Source organism: Simochromis diagramma, unplaced genomic scaffold (assembly GCF_900408965.1).
Source record: "Simochromis diagramma unplaced genomic scaffold, fSimDia1.1 OVJJ01000536.1, whole genome shotgun sequence".
In the NCBI taxonomy this organism is placed as follows: Eukaryota; Metazoa; Chordata; class Actinopteri; order Cichliformes; family Cichlidae; genus Simochromis; species Simochromis diagramma.
The window spans coordinates 572,097-581,330 of NW_024387029.1; the positions used below are offsets into that span (position 1 = coordinate 572,097).

Below are 9,234 nucleotides of genomic sequence, written 5' to 3' on the forward strand. Positions count from 1 at the left end.
TGAAAAACACCAAAGTGGCCCAAAGTCAAAATCATGGCGCAAATGATTGTTTCAGTCTAAACCCGGATTTCAGCAAATTAAATACATTTTATAAATATCTAACGACTCATAACAATGAAACAGTCATGGCAAGAAGCACAAAGACCAACAGTAGGAAACACAAACCAACAATCTGACAGGAAAATCTCATTTCTCTTCATTTCACACTCATTTTCTCTCATTTTAAAATGAACGTAAATCTCAGATTCAATATATGTTGAATGTTTTTTGGTCCCACATTTGATTAAGTTTTTATTAACAGACACGTTCACTTTAACAGTTCCTGCAGGCTGAAATTATCATCAATGAAATGAAGGTCTTAAAATGCTTTAATTTTCCCATAAACTGGCTGAAAGTATTCAGATTATTTCGGTGGCATTTTTAAGACTAGTATAAAAAAAATAACCCTTAACATAAATTTTTAAATCACTCTCATAAAATTGTCAGTTTCTTGTCTCTTTATGATCACCCTCATCCAGCTGTTAGCTGTGATGCTGGGAGCTCTTTATAAACGAGGACTGAGAGGAGCAGAGAGAGTTTGAGTCAGACCAACGAGCTGAGCACCGATGCTTTGATTCTTCCTCCTGGACGTACAGATCGTCCCACCCAGCCTGTTAGCAAAGAAACATCTGCGTGCTGTAATTAGATGACTGAGCTTTGCAATCAGCTGCAGAACAGATGTGCAGGAGCTGCGATCAGCACTATTTTACACATTATGGTCAAATTTAAGCCCCGGTTATCTCGGAGTGAAGTCTTTCTTTTCCCTAAACACGCCCACCCAGTTTACCAGGTAACAGGTCACTACATGCGCGTCACGTGTGACGTAATGAAACATCACACGGTTAAAATCCTTATGCAGGCTCTGGTTGGTGCACATCCATCTTTTCTTCTGTTGTTTCTAAGCCTCCACCCGTCCTCCACTCCACCTCTCTGATCACTACAAGCACTAATTAATTATTATTAATAAAAGCTGGAAAATGAAGTTTGAGCGTCGGCGTGATTCTCACGGCCTGCGCTCGCAGCCAGAGCGAAACGCTGCGCCGAGAATAACCGCGCTGCTTGTTTCTGTTAAACTTTTTTTTATTATCGTTACTGTTATTATAACACGAGCAGAACCACAGCGGCTCGAGGCCACGAGGACGGAGCGCCGCCGGGAGTCGAGTCTGTGGAGCTTCCTGTTAAAGAGGAGAGAGCGTGAATGTGAACAAACATGGCGTCAAAGGCTCCACTTACACTCTTAGTGTATTTCTAGAAACTTCCAACAGGAAGCGATCGCAGACATGCGCGACAGGGATAGAGAGACGGGGGGGGGACATAAGAGGGGGCGGGGCTAACACCTGTCTGTGTGGCTCACCTGAGCAGAGCGAGCACAGACGCGCTCGTCATCAGCTGTGACGTAACACGAGTCTAAACTCACGTCACCAACGAGCCGAAGACGCCGTCAGTGAAACAAAGTCTGCTTTCTGACTCTGAATATATTCCTGGCTGTGACCTCACGTCTTATCAGCCAATCAGCAGCAGGCGCGGTTTGAACGGTCATCAGTGGAGCAGCAGCCGTGGACGTGGAGCTCAGCTTAAAATCAGCGGCTCGTCTTAAACCGTGCGGTTTGATCCACGTTTCAAACGTCGCTCTGTCCGCTTTCAGACGCTGACGTTAAGCTGTCGTCAGCAGACGTCAGAGCGCCCGCTGCCGACTGGTCGCTCCTCCGACACGCCCCTCTCACAGCGAAGCAGCTGATAACAGCCAATCACACAGGAAGACCCCGAGCAGCTGATCCACAGCAGCTTCTTGTTTTTAGTGCGAAACAAAATATATTTTTGAAAATGAATAAACACAAAACAGGGAAACAAACATGTTTGATGTCAGTTATTAAACGTCTACAAACATTTATTTAAAAGAAGAAACGCTGAGAAAGAAACAATCAAACAGATTCAACAGAATCTGTTTGATTGTCACAAACAGCAGAGTTTGAACAGCTTCAGGATCCTTCGAGTCTTTAACTGATCGAACGTTCGGCCTGAACTCACAGCAAACACAAGAAAGGAGGGACGTCTCCCAGTATCCTCGCTGTGATGGACGTGAAACTTTGCCCATAAAACAACCAGGTCCATCACATCTCTGCTGGTGCTGTTAGTTTGTTCGCGCTCAGTTTTCAGAGCAAATAAAACATCTTTCCAAAATAAATCAAAACCTTTAGAAGATTTTCTGCAACAGAAGCTTCACAGATTCGACCAAAACTTCTGAACAAAAGTGCAAAAAGCAAAACGTGCGACAGCTTCTGGGCGACTCTTCCAGAAACTCCAGCTCACATCAGCGTCTGCTTTCAGTCCAGCTTCGAGCTCGTTTTCAGGTCAATTCTATGAACGAGTTTAAAGAAACTTCTTGAACTTTGTTGGTAATCAGATGCTTATCAGGTCGCTGCAGGTTTCATCCACCAAACGGCTCCAAACACAAACTGCATCTGGTCACGTGCTCGTGTTTCTCTGGAATAAAGATCCAATAGATTTGTTTTTATTTTCAGAGCCACCAGTAAAAACCTATTTCCCCAGTGGGAGTGTGTCACAGAGAGAACAGGAAAGATGTTGAGTCTGAACTGTTGCTGATATTTAAACAGCACCAAACGCTGTGACATCATCTCCTGGAGCCACAGATGATGTTTAACTGGAGTTCTTCACAGAGAGCAGCTCAGCGTCTGTGTGGAACAGCTGATTTACCAACATCATCATATTATCAAACCGATATCCAGAAAAACAGATTTCCTCTTGGACAAACATTCTTGTTGTTCCACATAAAATAACTGTGAGGCTCAAACTGTGTTTGTAGACGAGAGTCTGTGACGAGGAAGCCCGGCGACGAGAGGCCGACGTGTTCGCGGGGATTTTATCCGCAAAGTTACACACGAGAAAAACTCGATGCAGCGACTCAGAGAGGAAACGAACAGGTGTAGCGCTCAGGGTGGAGGCGGGGCTTCTGATCAGCTGTTTGAGCCAGTTTATCTTAAATGTGCTGTTTAAAGTGTGGAAATCTGAAACATTCAGCCCACCGTTTACATCGAGTTCATACGAGCTGTTTTTCTAATGTGAAGTCTCCTGTTCGTCCACATGGAGCTGAAGAGCAGCCTGTCAGCGTCTTTGATGGTTTATTATGGCGGCGTCGAGCCAACGCTGCCTCAGGGACACCAGAGATTCCTGCTTCAGTCAAAACTCTTCCTCTCAGTGAGAGAGCTGAATTTGTTTTGAACTCTTTTTGTAGGAGGGATCAGACTTAGATTCATTCTTTTCATCCTCAGTGATTCATATCCTTAAATATGGAAGCTGTTGTTTCATGGAGATATTCCAAAGGTCAGATTTGGAGCGTCTGTGATGAGTTCACGTTTATTAATATTCAGGTCAAATCTGGAAGCTTTGGAGAAACTGTTCACTGCAGCAGCTCAGACTCCATCTTTATTTGTCTAAATCAGAGCGGTGTCGTCAGCTGTGCTACGATTAACTCTCTGCCAGTGACGCAGATCCTTTTACATCACCTGGTTTTACACGTCTGATAAAACACTAACAGGAAGAGGTGCAGAGAGGCGGAGCCGCCTCGTCTTCTTCCTCCATGCAGGTTAAATCTGTGGATGTAGCAGCCATCAGTTTATTACAGCTGTTACTGTTTGTGTAGAGTTTTGACTGATGTGGAGAAATAATTACTGAAACTAAATTAGTTTAAAGGCTGAAAGATGAAACGAGGCTCCGTGTATCAAAGGCTGTGTTGAAGTCTAAAAACAGGATGAATCATTGCTGTTCAGCATCTCTGGATAATCCAGATGATCTCAAACTAGTCTGACTCTGTTGTGTGTTTGTGCCTGAAGCCTGATTGTGTTTCATCAATAACTGAGTCCAGCGTCATCGTTGTTCTGCAGCTACAATGAGAGCAGAAACAAACTGGACGCTAACTGTTGATCAGTAAATGATCTTTGTCAGGTTGAGTCGGTGTAGTTCACCTCTGAGTCGTGGTGGTGCAGCTGCTCGTTTTCTAACCTTCAGACTTCAGAAAGAAAAGGAGACGACGGGTTAGAGACGACTTTGTGACGTTCAGATGTCAGACCGTCAGCACCTGCTGGATCCACAGCAGCTTCCTGACAGCAGCTCGACTCGCTCGCCGTCTCCCTGCAGCGTCCGCGCGTCAGGTGGTGTCGCTCGCCCTCTCCTCACCTGCTCGCTCCACCTGTTGATCCTCTCAGCTGTTTCCTGTGGTCACTCTCTCTCCTCCTCACTGGCTCCAAAGCGTGAACTGTAAGGTGTGTGGGCGGGGCATCAAAACAGCTGTCGGCTTCATCTTCCGCCATTTTATAGTTTTTGATGAGCTCATCTCTTCCGCCATTTTATAGTTTTTGATGAGCTCATCTCTTCCGCCATTTTATAGTTTTTGATGAGCTCATCTCTTCCGCCATTTTATAGTTTTTGATGAGCTCATCTCTTCCGCCATTTTATAGTTTTTAATGAGCTCATCTCTTCCGCCATTTTATAGTTTCTGATGAGCTCGCCTCTCCTGGGAGCGCTGCCCAACCAGCCGACCTGGTGACGTAATGAGTGCTGTAACGACCACAAATCAGCGAGCAGGAAAACGACTATAAACAAGAATCACTTTGAATCCGACGTTTCTCTCAGAATAAATCACAACGCTCTTAATTTTGTGTCAAAGCTGTAAAATGTGCTGTTTCACGTCCTCTTTAACTCGACACGTTTCCTCACTTTAACCCACAAAACTCATAGCGACTAAATCCTCAAGTAAACAACTTTAATCAACTTTCCCTCGTACAAAATAAATGAGACGAACTGAATTAAAAAATACTGAGGCTCATCTCCAAACTCATCCACAGTACAGACATAATTACATGATCACAGCCCCGTGGTATCGTCTAGGCCAACATTCGCCACTTTTCCAATTTGTCTGGTTAAGAAATGATGTAAAAATCGCCTTTTAATAAATCAGGACGCAGTAAAGGTTGGAGAAAACCCCGCCAGGACACCATATTTAGCGCCACCAGGTGGTGTTTGAAAGCCCTCATATGAGCAGCGAAAAAAACGACGTTTTTGGCGGGGTCTTTGAACGCTGCATTAGACATCACGGGTGTGCGCGACATTTAAGAGCTGAGGGAAAAACAGCGCTCTTGCTCGGTCACTGAGCTGCTTTACCCGGCGCTCAGTGACAGCTGTGAGGCGTTTTCTTAAACTATGCGGGGCCTCCTCATGTTTCTCATCCACTGTAGTTAAACTCCGATCAAAGAAGAAGGAGCGCAGACACCAACTCATCCCTCAGTCCGGTAAAGTGATCGCTTAAGTTTGCCTGTTTGATCACCAGCAGCACTGACTAACTATGGGCTGTGAGGCCGTTCCTCAACTCTCTGTACATGTTACTCAGGGCCACTGATCAATGATCGTGACAGTTTGCGTGTTTATAATCAGACACTGACCTCGCGGCCCGTTGTTAGTCGGCGGTGTTAGCATCAGGCATTATGCAGATGTGCTGTTTCAACGTTGGGGAAACCTGCAGTCAGCTGAGGCTGAAGAAGTCATTTAGATGAGCGGTGAAACGTTTCTCCCGCTGAAATCGCGACGTCCAGATGAACAGCATCAACGTTTTGGGACGTCTCCGTTTGTTTCTCAAAGTTTGTTCGGCTCTAAAACGCTGTTTTCCTCCACGCTGAAATGTTGCGCTGCCGCGTGACGCACAACGTGACGTTCAATGACCGAAAAACTCCGTCGTTTTTTTCACCGCTCATAAGGAGGAGTCCTGCTGTGGTTTTCGTTTATTTTTAGGGCGTCCTGATTTACTAAACAGCGATTTTTACATCATTTCTTTACCAGAGGGGTTGGAAAAGTGGCAATTTTAGCCTGTGTGGCTCGTAACTCTATATGTTGACATAAAGAAAATATCTGATGATGCACTGAGGTGTTTCTCGTGGCTTTGAGAGCAGCGACGTTATAAAAAAAGGCCTCATATCATCCTCATCTGCAGACTGTCTGCTCTCACCACAGCATCAGCGGCACTCACAGATCTCTGTGCTGCACATCCAATAATATCCTCAGTGTGAATGTTTCAATGTTTTTAGAGGAAAAACTTGATCTGGTCACAACGCTGAAAAACACCAAAGTGGCCCAAAGTCAAAATCATGGCGCAAATGATTGTTTCAGTCTAAACCCGGATTTCAGCAAATTAAATACATTTTATAAATATCTAACGACTCATAACAATAAAACAGTCATGGCAAGAAGCACAAAGACCAACAGTAGGAAACACAAACCAACAGACAGTCTGACAGGAAAATCACATTTCTCTTCATTTCACTCATTTTGTCTCATTTTGAAATGAACGTAAATCTCAGTTTCAATATATGTTGAATGTTTTTTGGTCCCACATTTGATTAAGTTTTTATTAACAGACACGTTCACTTTAACAGTTCCTGCAGGATCACACGATTAAAATCCTTATACAGGCTCTGGTTGGTGCACATCCATCTTTTCTTCTGTTGTTTCTAAGCCTCCACCCGTCCTCCACTCCACCTCTCTGATCACTACAAGCACTAATTAATTATTATTAATAAAAGCTGGAAAATGAAGTTTGAGCGTCGGCGTGATTCTCACGGCCTGCGCCGAGAATAACCGCGCTGCTTGTTTCTGTTAAACTTACATTATTATTGTTACTGTTATTATAACACGAGCAGAACCACGGCAGCTCGAGGCCACGAGGACGGAGCGCCGCCGGGAGTCGAGTCTGTGGAGCTTCCTGTTAAAGAGGAGAGAGCGTGAATGTGAACAAACATGGCGTCAAAGGCTCCACTTACACTCTTAGTGTATTTCTAGAAACTCCCAACAGGAAGTGATCACAGACATGCGCGACAGGGATAGAGAGACGGGGGGACATAAGAGGGGGCGGGGCTAACACCTGTCTGTGTGGCTCACCTGAGCAGAGCGAGCACAGACGCGCTCGTCATCAGCTGTGACGTAACCCGAGTCTAAACTCACGTCACCAACGAGCCGAAGACGACGTCAGTGAAACAAAGTCTGCTTTCTGACTCTGAATATATTCCTGGCTGTGACCTCACGTCTCATCAGCCAATCAGCAGCAGGCGCGGTTTGAACGGTCATCAGTGGAGCAGCAGCCGTGGACGTGGAGCTCAGCTTAAAATCAGCGGCTCGTCTTAAACCGTGCGGTTTGATTCACGTTTCAAACGTCGCTCTGTCCGCTTTCAGACGCTGACGTTAAGCTGTCGTCAGCAGACGTCAGAGCGCCCGCTGCCGATTGGTCGCTCCTCCGACACGCCCCTCTCGCAGCGAAGCAGCTGATAACAGGCAATCACACAGGACGACCCCGAGCAGCTGATCCACAGCAGCTTCTTGTTTTTAGTGCGAAACAAAATATATTTTTGAAAATGAATAAACACAAAACAGGGAAACAAACATGTTTGATGTCAGTTATTAAACGTCTACAAACATTTATTTAAAAGAAGAAACGCTGAGAAAGAAACAATCAAACAGATTCTGTTGAATCTGTTTATTTGTCACAAACAGCAGAGTTTGAACAGCTTCAGGATCCTTCGAGTCTTTAACTGATCGAACGTTCGGCCTGAACTCACAGCAAACACAAGAAAGGAGGGACATCTCCCAGTATCCTCGCTGTGATCCCAGTATCCTCACTGTGATCCCAGTATCCTCACTGTGATCCCAGTATCCTCACTGTGATCCCAGTATCCTCGCTGTGATGGACGTGAAACTTTGCCCATAAAACAACCAGGTCCATCATATCTCTGCTGGTGCTGTTAGTTTGTTCACGCTCAGTTTTCAGAGCAAATAAAACATCTTTCCAAAATAAATCAAAACCTTTAGAAGATTTTCTGCAACAGAAGCTTCACAGATTCGACCAAAAGTTCTGAACAAAAGTGCAAAAAGCAAAACGTGCGACAGCTTCTGGGCGACTCTTCCAGAAACTCCAGCTCACATCAGCGTCTGCTTTCAGTCCAGCTTCGAGCTCGTTTTCAGGTCAATTCTATGAACGAGTTTAAAGAAACTTCTTGAACTTTGTTGGTAATCAGATGCTTATCAGGTCGCTGCAGGTTTCATCCACCAAACGGCTCCAAACACAAACTGCATCTGGTCACATGCTCGTGTTTCTCTGGAATAAAGATCCAATAGATTTGTTTTTATTTTCAGAGCCACCAGTAAAAACCTATTTTCCCAGTGGGAGTGTGTCACAGAGAGAACAGGACAGATGTTGAGTCTGAACTGTTGCTGATATTTAAACAGCACCAAACGCTGTGACATCATCTCCTGGAGCCACAGATGATGTTTAGCTGGAGTTCTTCACAGAGAGCAGCTCAGCGTCTGTGTGGAACAGCTGATTTACCAACATCATCATATTATCAAACCGATATCCAGAAAAACAGATTTCCTCTTGGACAAACATCCTTGTTGTTCCACATAAAATAACTGTGAGGCTCAAACTGTGTTTGTAGACGAGAGTCTGTGACGAGGAAGCCCGGCGACGAGAGGCCGACGTGTTCGCGGGGATTTTATCCGCAAAGTTACACACGAGAAAAACTCGATGCAGCGACTCAGAGAGGAAACGAACAGGTTGTAGCGCTCAGGATGGAGGCGGGGCTTCTGATCAGCTGTTTGAGCCAGTTTATCTTAAATGTGCCGTTTAAAGTGTGGAAATCTGAAACATTCAGCCCACCGTTTACATCGAGTTCATACGAGCTGTTTTTCTAATGTGACGTCTCCTGTTCGTCCACATGAAGCTGAAGAGCAGCCTGTCAGCGTCTTTGATGGTTTATTATGGAGGCGTCGAGCCAACGCTGCCTCAGGGACACCAGAGATTCCTGCTTCAGTCAAAACTCTTCCTCTCAGTGAGAGAGCTGAATTTGTTTTGAACTCTTTTTGTAGGAGGGATCAGACTTAGATTCATTCTTTTCATCCTCAGCGATTCATATTCTTAAATATGGAAGCTGTTGTTTCATGGAGATATTCCAAAGGTCAGATTTGGAGCGTCTGTGATGAGTTCACGTTTATTAATATTCAGGTCAAATCTGGAAGCTTTGGAGAAACTGTTCACTGCAGCAGCTCAGACTCCATCTTTATTTGTCTAAATCAGAGCGGTGTCGTCAGCGGTGCTGCGATTAACTCTCTGCCAGTGACGCAGATCCTTTTACATCA

The 9,234-nt window shown here is 45.0% G+C and overlaps 1 protein-coding gene and 1 long non-coding RNA gene across 4 annotated transcripts in view; one reads left to right on the forward strand and one right to left on the reverse strand.

The window, feature by feature from the left end:
• The window catches only part of LOC120739450 (BOLA class I histocompatibility antigen, alpha chain BL3-7-like), a 34,079-nt gene that overhangs the window by 9,450 nt on the left and 15,395 nt on the right, over nt 1-9,234 (reverse strand). The window lies entirely within an intron of this gene.
• The window catches only part of LOC120739475, a 13,877-nt gene continuing 11,273 nt past the window's right edge, over nt 6,631-9,234 (forward strand). The window contains exon 1 of the long non-coding RNA XR_005697225.1: nt 6,631-6,641. This is a non-coding gene — a long non-coding RNA (uncharacterized LOC120739475). The remainder of the gene's footprint in view (nt 6,642-9,234) is intronic.